This window comes from Mustela erminea, chromosome 16, assembly GCF_009829155.1.
Source record: "Mustela erminea isolate mMusErm1 chromosome 16, mMusErm1.Pri, whole genome shotgun sequence".
NCBI lineage: Eukaryota > Metazoa > Chordata > Mammalia > Carnivora > Mustelidae > Mustela > Mustela erminea.
In genome coordinates, this window is record NC_045629.1 from 52,295,051 (window position 1) to 52,307,405 (window position 12,355).

Genomic DNA, 12,355 nt, shown 5'->3' on the forward strand with positions numbered 1-12,355 from the left:
ACCAGAAGGGGTATAGAGATCATGAAAAACAAATTGTGAGTAATCAGAAGTCATGAGTAAACAAAGTGATGAGGTAAAAGGAAACCAGATGACAGGTAGTTTAGAGTAGTAGAAGAGGCACAAATAAAGACAGTAAAAAGCCCATTATCCTTGTGGAACTCTCTGGATTGCTGGTTGAGGGGATGACAAGGCAGCTGGGATCTAGAATTGCCTAGGATCCCAGGCCACCTCCTGGTTCGTGAGCTTCTTTCCTTCTTTGGAGAGCCTAATTTTCTGAGGTCTCTTCAGGTTGCAAAGATATTCACATTGTTCTCATTTCCATGTCCCTGTTTACATTATGTAGGTGTGTCCTTCAGGGTAACATAGAGAGTTTAAATAACACTACACCTTGTCTCTGTTCATGTTGGCAGGAGCTGTGATAATACTGCACATGATCTAGCCTATTCTTTGCACATCTCAGAGATGTTTCAGCTTGTTTCATAGAGGTTTGACCGTCACTCCCAACAGAGAAGTAGTACATCCCAAGTAATGTCATAAAAAATGATTTATATCATGGGTTTTAAAAAATGTAATAAAAAATGATTTATATCATGGGTTTAAAAAAAATAGCTTGTGCCCTCCAAATTCCCTTTGTCAGTTTCTCCCCATTTGCATCAGGTCCCTACTGCAATCAAGTTAGTTATTCATTGTTCGATTTCAGACTAGTTGTAGGCCTGTTGTAGGCCTATAAGCTAATATTTATATATGCAAGTTACTGTTCTAAGAAATGTGCATATATTAACTTATTTGATCCTCACATCAACCTTCTAAGAAGGTATAATCATCATTCCCTTTTTGTATGTGAGAAAGGACACTGAGGCTTAGATAGGCTAAATAATCAACCAGAGTTCCTACAAGTGGTAAGAGTTAAAGTATGATTTATTAGAGATTAGAACCTTAGTTCTTAACAAGAGGCCATGTTCTCTGATGCCTACCAGCTTGGTGACTGAGGCCGTCCTGCCTTCTGATGGCTGGCTCTGTGGCTAACATCTAGTTGATTACTAGCCTGGATCTCCCTTGGGTCTAGATGCTTGTGGGTGTGCTCTGTCTACCACAGGCAAATCCCTGATAAAAACCCCTAAAGTGTGAGTATTGGGGGAAATACACTAAAATGGTATTTTACTTTGGAGCCATAGGAATCTAACCCCCAATGTCTATTTCCTTAAAATAACCTGTCTGAATCAGATTTCCTCAATATCCAGTCATTTCCACCAAATTTTCTCAGGGATTGATGCATTTTTTTTTTCTATTTCATATACTGTTAGCCTGGATCCTTTTCTCCAAACATCAGAGCTTCCCAGGCAAGAGGGCAGTGAAGGCAGTGGTGTTAGCCACTCTCTTCATGAGGTCCCTCATGCAACTTCTGAATGTTCTGAATGTTCACCATTCCCTATCCTCTAGTGACAGTGACTTCCAGTCAAGTTCTTCTTCCCTGGAGTCTGGCTGCCCTACCCTGGCTGCATGGTTGTCCCTGTGGCAGGCTCCCGCAGATGCTGTGCTGGAAGTGGTCTGCTCTTTTTCTGGAAACTTCCATTATAGAAGCTGTCATTTCTCAAGGAGACCTGTGTTTCATATTGTGCTGATTTCTTGCTAAGGGAGTGGGCGACACACCCCCATTCAAGCTCTTAATGCCTTTTGCTGATGTAGCAGAAGGGAAAAGGCTGACCCAAGGTATAAAAGCTCCTTACACCAACCTCAAGCTGTCTACTAGCATCTTTTGCTCACTTAGGAGTTCCCTATTTCCTGTACCCAGTGGTACAGGACCGATAGCTCTCTACGCTTTCTGAGCAGTGTCTTGAGGGAGAACTAGCTTAAATAATAAGGTTTGTGACACAGTTAGTTGCCTTCCCAGGAGCCAGTCTTCTCCTCACCTAATTGGACAAGACCTCTCCTACTACCAAAATGCCAACTACTCTTTTCCCAGCCTCCTTACAACCAGTACATAGGCAAGTAACTCTAGGTTGACTAGTGAAACCCAAAGAGATGTCTGCTAAGAGTTTTGAGTAAAAGCTTCTCTTCCTAGAAAAGTGGAAGTATCTTTTTTCTAAATTTTCTGAATATGATGTGCCTACATGTCACCTCTAGAACTACTGTCACCTTTTTGGGTCATGAAGGGGAGACCGCAAGGTCACATTGTGATTGCCAGAGCACCAAAAAGAAAAGTACCTGGATCCCTGTGCTATTGCACCAACCTTGGAACTTCCCTGCTTTCTTGTTATAATGACTGTGATAGTTATTATTACTGCCAGCAACAACAGCTAACACTTCTATACAGCCTGTTAATGTGCCAAATGCATTTAATTATTATGTGAGATTTCAAACATCTAGATTATTTAAACAGCACCCTTCAATTGGGTGTCCTATTATTTCCTGCTGAAAACACCCTTGCCAATACACTTGCAATCCTAGTTCTTATTCCCTTGAAGCCTTTGAGGTCCTTGAGAAACTTCCTCAGGAAGCAGACTTGAGCTTTTCCCTCTAAAATATCTGACCTTCCATCCAGGATTGGATCTTCTTTTTCCAGAAGCCTTGAATGTAACCCCTTCTTCTGTCCAAGTATCCTGAAAGCTTGCACGTAGTGTTCTCGGAAACTAGGTGTGACTTGCCATGCCTTTATTTCCAGCGTATGATTTCTGAGCTATACAGCAAACAGAAGTAGTACACTACTTATAGTTCCTGGAGGACCATCCTGTCACAAAAACATCTGAAGGGAGTGAGGGGAAATGCTCCCAAGATCCCTCTAATTCTTTCATTCCCTCACTATAGTATTTCAGGAAGTTAATCACATTACTCTAGGGGCGCAGGCTCCCCTGAAGATCTGTAATGAGGCCACCGCAATGAATGTTCTTCTGGACATGTCTGCCCCGAGCAGACATGGGTCACAGTTCCATTTGACAATACCCCACCTGTATTACATAACTTTATATAATAAAATCAGCACCATCACCAAAGGGCTCTATAAATTATAAAGTATTATACAGATGGAACTTACAATGGTCACAAAGATTTATTCATTACCTGCTTTCAATATTACTGGTTCTGGGTCCTAGAAATATATTTATGACCTAGTCTGCTTTATTGCCTTATTCAACTGTCAGCATAACCTGGTTTTCCACCAAATATATTGACTGTGTCAGAACTGGTAGTGTTTTCTTTTATTGCTAGGGAATATGTCTCACATTTTTATTAATAATTATGACTAATGTTTGTCAGCATTTCACAATTTACAGTTCGCTTTCCAGATACGTTATCTCCTGTGAGTTTCATAGCAACCCACATTAAAAATGGGAATATGGAGGTTCAGTGTTGCCCAAGATGAGTCAGGAAAAAGTGGTGAAGTCATGAGAGAAGTAGTTTCTTCTGAAACCAAGGAAAGTTCTTTCTGCTCTAATGTGCTAACACGACTTGCAGATCGTGCATGGTTTCAAGATGGAGCAAGGGGCTCAGGGGAGATGGTGAAGTTCGGTGAGAAAGGTAAGCACACTGAAGTCGGGCTCAGCAGAGTGTCCTCGGGCTGGAAGTGGTGGAGGGGAGGGATTTCCTGAATCAGCAGTGATCTAAAGGACCACATCATGGATTTTAGTGGCTCTTGGGCAAGATATCTGGGCAAGCTACTTGCCTCATGTGTAAGATAAGAGTACCCCGTACACCAATCTCTTTATGGTGTTGGTTTACGTGAGCTGGAAGAGTGTTTACCATATAATGAGCACTTCATAAAAATTTGCTATTTTGGTTTCAAGTCTATGTGAACACTTACTGTGATTGACAAGAGGGGTAGGGCAACTCAGCTGCCTTTCTCTCCCTCCAGATCCTTCCCTTTTCTCTCTCTTTGGAAAACTTCAGGATTACCTCTAGATTACAGAGCCTGTATGCAGATGTCCTCAGGGATCATCTAACCTTGATTGTATGCACCCTAGTAGTAAAGTGAATCTTGAGCTTAAATGAAAACTGTGATATTCAGCCGGTTCACTGTTTAAAGAGTTCCTTTAAAGAGCTTAATAAAGAGGATCAGCCGGATTCTTGGGTATTAAACACATCTTTCAATGCAGTATTTTAATGAGGTAAGTGTAATGCGGGAAGCCCTTGGATTAATCTTCCCTTAAACTACCCATGAGCTCAAGATGCAGGGAAAAATATCCTCAAAAAGTTGTAGGCACTTTTATTGAACCCACATGTCGAGTGCAAGAACCCAGGTACTTAATTCCCGACTCCCATCAGGGCTGGCTTTTCCTCTCTTTAAAATCCCAAGGCAAAAATGGCGACCACAGAGGGAACTTGACAATATCGTGTCTTTGTTGTCCCTTCCCAGGCCCTGAGGCAGCTCTCTCGGCCTCAGTTTATCCTGGGGGCTGGTCGGAGGGCCGGGCCAGCTGGGCTCTCTGAGGGGGGTTCTCATTGCCAGGGACCAAGAGTTTCTTTGCTGAAGGCACCACAGTGTGTCCTCAATGCAGAGACTGTTTTCCTCCGAGAGCTCACAGTTTATTTTTAACTGCTGGTACCAAGACTCGTGTTGTTTGTCTGCATCAGAGCGTGGGCAGCTAGGACGCACACATGCAATTTCAGAGCATGGGAGCCATTTGCCTGGTGTTAGTCATGAGGAAGCGGCAGTTCTTGATAACGGAGCCTTTTTCGGTTGCCTGTCCTTATGTATGCAGCTGAATTTCGAGCTCTTTTGCTCAATTTTGTCCTTTGAATTCCTTTATAAATGACAGCATCTTGTGATGATTGTTTCTTTCTTTCTTTTTCTTTTTTTTTCATTTTCAAAAAGGAAAAGACTTGAAGGCTCTGAAATGAGAGCAAGAAAAGATGAGGGTAGGGAGAAGCAGAGCAAGGTGGGGTTGGGGCGGTTCTTCTGGTCTCTTTTCTCTTAGACATTGAGAGACAGGCGTGAGGGACCCCAGTGGACTTCAAAGGGCTGATGGAATAGGGGATTTCTGTGGGGATTGATTTGGTAAGTTGGACATGGATTGTCCGATTACCCCAAAGAACCTCTCCACTTTTCGCTTTGATTTATTCCTTTGAGGTAGGCATTGCTTTTCTCTAGGAGGCTTTTAAAAAGGCAAATCTTTTATGAAGGCTAACCAGGAAGTTTTAAATGCTTGATAAGAATGAAATTCTCAGATTGGTGGTTCCCAAATCTAGCCGATCATCCCAAGCCCGGGGGTACTTGTTAGACCTGTGGATCCCGGGGCCTCACCCCAGACCTGGGAAGGAATGAGAATATCTAATACCTGCATCTATATTTATAAAAAAGGTTTGCAGATATTTGAATGATTGGGAATTTCTTAAACACCCCCCAGACATGCTTCCATGTCTGATTTATCTTCCTAGGAAGAAAGGAAAGGCAGAGAAGCAGAACTGCACTGTGTCCTTTGGGAGAATGAAAATTCTAGAAGGAAGATTCTACAATAGAGGAGGTGATTTTTTCAAAAGACATTGGAGGGTTCCAAAACCAGTTTGTCTACCTCACAGTCTTGCTCCAAGTTAGCTGTGTCAGTGGAGTATAAACCTTCCATCAAAAGCCACCTTTATTACCACAATTTCATAAACCATTACAGAAGTCCTTGTTTTCTTTCTAGCACACACTCGTCAAATATTGATGCCAGGAAACAAGCTAATGCTGCTTTTCTGGCCTTGATATTTTGTTGAGTTGGATAAAGAGCTAGCTTATACAAAAAAAAAAAAAGATAGCTTCATTAATTAATTAAGAAGAACATACACATTCGCTAAAATCGACAGGTTATTTCAATTTACCTGGAGGTGTGACAGTCTGTGGGGAGCCATGCACTTGTGGATGGCAGTCACGTAGGTGACTAGGCCCAGGACAATGGGACTGTGAATGTTTAACCCAAGGAAATTGGGTGCGTTCATGGATGATGCTAATTCAATGCCTAGAGTCATAGGTTGGGTATATTATTAATCTAATAAGTCATGGGATAGACACAGGACATGTAGAACAATGGGCACCTGCAGAGTCACGTAGATGTTCACGGGCACCTCACATGCTCTTCGATAAGGTCACCTGTAGGGTTTATGATTGGTGCATAGGTATAGTGCGTGATGTGATGTTTGATCCTTATGTAAGCTTTGGGACTATAATAGGGGGCTAAAATTGTGGTGCGGGGTTCCCGGATCAAGATATGTAGAAGACTGACAATAAAGAAGTTTGCCACTCAACCTCGTCTGCGGGTCGTTCTTGCGGGTCGAGAGCGACATCTGGTGCCGAAGCCCGGGAACCCGACTCTGGACGTGGGCTGAGGATTGGGGTAAGTGCAAGAAGTTCACCCTAAAGGGCCCTAGGGTGGCGATCTAAAGTGCGCGCCTATTTCCTGTCTTTAGACGGGAGTGAAGTCTCTGGGGACTATTGTTAGTGGGCAATTTTTAAGGTTCCTCAGAGGTGTAAGGGTTTCCAAAGATGGGAAACGAACTTGCCCGCTATAAAATGGAGGGTCCGTTAAAGGATCTGCTAAAGGCTCATGGCACCCCATTAAAGGCTAGGACTGCTCGTGCCTTCTTGAAAGAGGCCGGCGAAATTGCCCCTTGGTTCATAGAGGAAGGACTTTTGAATGTGCCGCAATGGGAACATCTGGGGGAGGATTTGCGGCGAAGTACAACAGTTACTCCAGAGACGCTTGCGGTGTGGTCCCTTGTTAAGGTCTGCCTGCAATCGTCTCGGGAGCGGCTAAAGCAAGTGGTGCAGCAAGGGGAACAAATTTTAGAAAAATTAAAAGAGGAATCCTCGAAGGGCTCTTCGAAAGCTAGTTCTACAAAAGCTTCGGGGCCGGAAACCAGCTCTAGCAGTTCTACAGATTCTTCTGATAGTTCATCTACTTCACTAAAATCAGTTAAAAAGTCAAGAAAGAAAAAGGTTTCGCGGCCTCCTGGCGCGAAACGGTCTGAGGATGCTTCTGTGCCAGGGGCAGCTAAGTGCCCCACAGCTCCGCCATGTGAATGGCCGCCACCTTATCAGCCTCATTGTGCGAAGGTGTGCCATTGTTCAGATTGTGTGGCCGCTAATTGGAGAGAAGTTATGGGACCTGATAAAGGAGTTTTTCCGGTTTTGGAGGACCAGCAAAGGCAGCGATACCATCAACCTTTAGATTTCAAGCTAGTAAAGCAGTTGAAAGAGGCAGTTAGTGCCTATGGGCCTCAAGCCGCCTTTACGGTGGCTATTGTGGAGGCGCTGGGTGCCTTGTTTTTGGTTCCTGAAGATTGGGCTAATTTAGCTAAGGCGGTTTTGAGCGGAGGGCAATATTTAGAATGGAAAATTCAGAATCAAGACAACTGTCAGGATACTGCTCGTAGAAATGCTGCCGCTAGAAATCCTCAATGGGATATAGAGATGTTAACAGGTACAGGAGCCGCATTGGGTACCTCAGTGGCCGCTAACAAAAGAAAAATTGCAAGCGGCAAAAGAATTAGTCATGGACCAATTAAAGGCAGGGCATATTCAAGAATCTACATCACCATGGAATACTCCTATTTTTGTCATTAAAAAGAAATCTGGAAAGTGGCGTTTGCTACATGACTTACGGCAAATAAATGAGCAAATGCAAATAATGGGTCCTATCCAACTTGGTTTGCCAATAATTACTGCTCTGCCCAAACATTGGTCTTCTATTATTATTGATATTCAAGATTGTTTTTTCTCAATTCCATTACATCCTGCAGATACAAAACGATTTGCATTTACCCTGCCAGCTATAAATCATAGTGAGCCTGATCAAAGATTTGAATGGAAAGTATTGCCCCAAGGGATGGCAAATAGCCCCACTTTATGTCAATTGTATGTTAGCAAAGCCTTAGAGCCATTTCGAGAAAAATTTCCAGATCTTCTCTGTTACCACTATATGGATGATATCTTAATATGTGGTCCAAATAAAGATGCTCTCCCATTGGCTTTATCAGCCTTACAAGCACAATTGGCAACTTGGGGATTGTGTGTGTCCCCTGAAAAAATTCAGGCCAATGATTTACAAAATTATTTAGGGATGCAACTTTCTAAAACTACTGTGAAACCTCAGTTGGCGCAAATCCGGCGAGATTGCTTGCATACTTTAAATGATTTTCAAAAACTTTTAGGAGATATTAATTGGATTCGTCCTTATATTAAAGTAACAACCGCTGAATTAAAACCTTTATTCGATATTTTACCAGGAGATACGGATTTAAATTCTCCACGGAGTCTTACTCCTGCTGCTCTTAAGGCTTTGCAATTGGTTGAAAAGAGATTGACTTTGACTGTAGCAGATCGGTGTGATCCGCAAAAGCCTGTTCAAGCTATAGTCATTCCATCCCCTGGGTCTCCCACTGGAGTGCTGTGGCAGGGGGGTCCTTTGTTTTGGGCATATTTATCACATAACATGCCGCGAGTAATCACTCCTTATCCTGTAGCTGTAGCTATGGTAGCTGCTAAAGTTCTTAAGGCTGGGATACAAATTCTTGGTAAAATGCCAGACACTTGTATAGTTCCTTATGATAAAAATCAAATTCAACTATTAACCAATGAAAATGATATATGGGCAGTTGTTTTAACTGCTTATCCTGTTCCTTTTGATAATCACTATCCTTCTCATCCTTTAATTAGGTTTTTTAAAACAACAGCCTTTATTTGGCCCAAATTTTGCCGTCTAGAACCTTTGCCTGATGCTAAACTTATCTTTACAGATGGCAGTAAAACAGGAACTGGCGCCTATGTGGTGGATGACCATGTAGTGCCAGTTGTAGTGCCTTCTACGTCTGCACAGCGTACTGAACTTTTAATTATTATGTGCGTGTTGCAACGCTTTTTAGATCAGCCTATCAATATTATTTCTGATAGCATTTATGCTGTCGCAGCTACTAGGACTATTGAAACTGCCATCATATCTACTAGTCAATCAGATATCTCCTCATTACTCCTAGACTTACAAGAGATAATATTGTCTCGCGGAGCTCCCTTTTATATTGGACATATACGTGCCCATTCTGATCTTCCTGGACCACTAACATTGGGAAATCATCTGGCTGATACTGCAGCACGTTTCCATGTTTATTCAGCTCTAGAAGACGCTAAGGAGTATCATAAAAAATGGCATGTTAATGCACAAACGCTTAAGATGCGTTTTCATATTTCTCGAGCCGATGCTCGTGACATAGTTAAATCCTGTAATAACTGTGTTACCTTCTTGCCTTCTATGTCACATGGCGTGAATCCTAAAGGCCTTTTACCTAACCATTTGTGGCAAATGGATGTCACACATATCCCTTCTTTTGGTCAACAGAAATATCTCCACCTTAGTGTAGATACCTGTTCTGGTGTTATTAGCGCTACCCCCTTGAGAGGAGAGAGCACAAAAAATGTTATTTCGCATTGCTTACGAAGCTTTGCATGCTGGGGAGTCCCGAAACAACTTAAAACTGACAACGCTCCTGCGTATACATCTGCCAGTTTTGCTAATTTTTTGGCCTGTTATAATATTCATCATGTAACGGGCATTCCATATAATCCTCAAGGACAAGGTGTTGTGGAGCGTGCTCATTTGACCTTCAAGATTACTCTGCAAAAAATACAAAAAGGGGGAATTGGAGAAGGATATCGTACCCCTAATGATCTTACTAATTTAGTTACTTTTATTTTAAATTTTCTCACGGTTGATAAACATGGTGTCTCGGCTGCGGAGCGCCATTGGGGCCCGCATAGGAGACAGCAGATGATGGTGAAATGGAAAGACATTCTTACAGGGTTGTGGAAAGGCCCTGACCCGGTGCTTAGGTGGCACCGAGGTTCTCTTTGTGTTTTCCCGCAGGATGCCCCTGCCCCAATCTGGGTGCCAGAACGCCTTACCAGGCTGGTTGCGGTGGAACCTGTGGAGGATGCTGCTACTGATGATGAAGATGCTGCTGACCGTGCTGAGGTCCCCCCAGCGGAGGAGGGGGAAGAAAATGCTGCAGCTAAAACAAGATCAGACATCTTGGAGGCTGGAGATTCGTCATCTTCCGTTTAAAATGCTTTGTCTTTTCTTATTTGTGTCTTTGATGTTAACCCCCGGGGAAGCGGTTCCCTATTGGGCCTATCTGCCTGATCCCCCAGTAGTTCAGCCAGTTACCTGGAATGATCCTTCGCCTCGAGTGTTTACTAATTTAGTTGATTTATTAGGAGGATTAGCGGATAAAGGGATAGGGGCTACTTTCTCTCGAGAATTTACGTGGGAAGCTACATCTTCTATGCCTCCTGTTTGTTTCCAATTCTTTACTTATGATTTTCCTCAATATGGTTGTGTTTATACTCATTGGTTTTATCGTTATCTTGTAACATATGCGTTAGTGATGTGGTCACAGTTTAAAAAGAAAATATGTGCCCAATTAAATGTACTCCAAGCTAAAAGTAAGAAGAAAAAACAAATTAAGTCCATTACCTAAATTTGCATAAGTCTTGTCGCCCATGACATTAGTAATGTTAAGTACCCTTCATCCTATATGACTTTGGCTTTTTCTTTACTGGATACGGCATGGCCATGCGGCCGGAGTCTCCCCAACATATGGCTCAAGGCTGGATCGGTAGCCAAAGACGGGTAAGACTGATCCCTCACCATAGCAACCTAAGACAGGGGCTCCTCGATCCGGGGGGAGTACCCGATGACGGGTAAGCGTGTGTGTTGAGGATTGGCAACCTAAGACAGGCACGATCCCTGCCATATATAAAAGAAAAGGGGGAGATGTGGGGAGCCATGCACTTGTGGATGGCAGTCACGTAGGTGACTAGGCCCAGGACAATGGGACTGTGAATGTTTAACCCAAGGAAATTGGGTGCGTTCATGGATGATGCTAATTCAATGCCTAGAGTCATAGGTTGGGTATATTATTAATCTAATAAGTCATGGGATAGACACAGGACATGTAGAACAATGGGCACCTGCAGAGTCACGTAGATGTTCACGGGCACCTCACATGCTCTTCGATAAGGTCACCTGTAGGGTTTATGATTGGTGCATAGGTATAGTGCGTGATGTGATGTTTGATCCTTATGTAAGCTTTGGGACTATAATAGGGGGCTAAAATTGTGGTGCGGGGTTCCCGGATCAAGATATGTAGAAGACTGACAATAAAGAAGTTTGCCACTCAACCTCGTCTGCGGGTCGTTCTTGCGGGTCGAGAGCGACAACAGTCATGGAGAGAAGTCCTGTTGGTGAACAGCATCATTTTGGCTCTGTTCCTTTCTTTCTTTGTTTCCTTATTTCTAAAATAAAAGGAAGAGACAAAAGTAGATTCTATTCGTGGGGCATATGAAGGTGATAATGGGAGTCCACGGCTATTTGCCATATCTGTAAAAGAAACCAGGATTAAACATTAGGTATTTACCCTGAAATAAAAGTGCATAAGCTAACAGAAAGAAACCCCATGTTTCTTTGTTTTTTGGTAATAAGTATGTCAAGTCCACTTTTTAATGCTGGCTCAACCATGTTGAATTGAAGTTGTGATTGGGAGTTATATGGTTGATAAATAAAAAAGAAGCAAAATGTTTGAAAACATTGGGTCTATTTATTCATTCATTTAGTCCTTTTAGCTAATAGTAGGTTCAGTATCGCTCCTAGAAGCATTTAGATAACAGAATTAAAAAGATTCCAAAAGTTTCAAAATACAAAGCAATGGGAGAAATATTTAAAATAGGGTACTCTCAATAGGCCCACAAATGTAAAATCCTATCACAGGATAAGACCTCTGTTTTATGGTGGGGCTCTTTAGGAAATCGATTCTGAGATGGAGATTTTCACGTAGGAAGTTTATTGGGGACTGATCATAGGAACTCCCGTGAGGCAGTGAGGGAAAGGCTTTGGGGCAAAGCAGAAGTCCCCACCCGCTCCCACAGAGAGCTAAGGAAGCAAAGTGGTCCTTCAGAATGATGCCAATTTCCTGAGAGGGACTCAGTTGAGCCATCAATCCTGAGAACTCCAAGCCTGGTTCTGTTTGTGTGCAATCATAGGGCGCCCTCCATGATATCTGTGCCTCCTTGTTTTACCCAGGCCTCTAGGATCTATGTTCTCACACAGAATCTGTAATGCCTTTTTGTTTAGACATCTTGGTTGTCGGAGAACTTTAATTGGACATAGGGAGCAACGCTAAGATGCCAGTTCTTTGCTTATTTTCACAGGAGGTGGGTCTCAGGGTTGAAACTCGTGAATTCCCTTATTGGTAATAAGATTTTGGCTGTGAAGGGAGGCGTAGGGCAGGGAAGAGAAGCTAAGAGTGACATGAAGCTACCATATGCCAGGTTCTATTCGACGCTGCAGGAATGCACATACTTGCAAATTAGTAATTACAGCAAAATATTATGGGT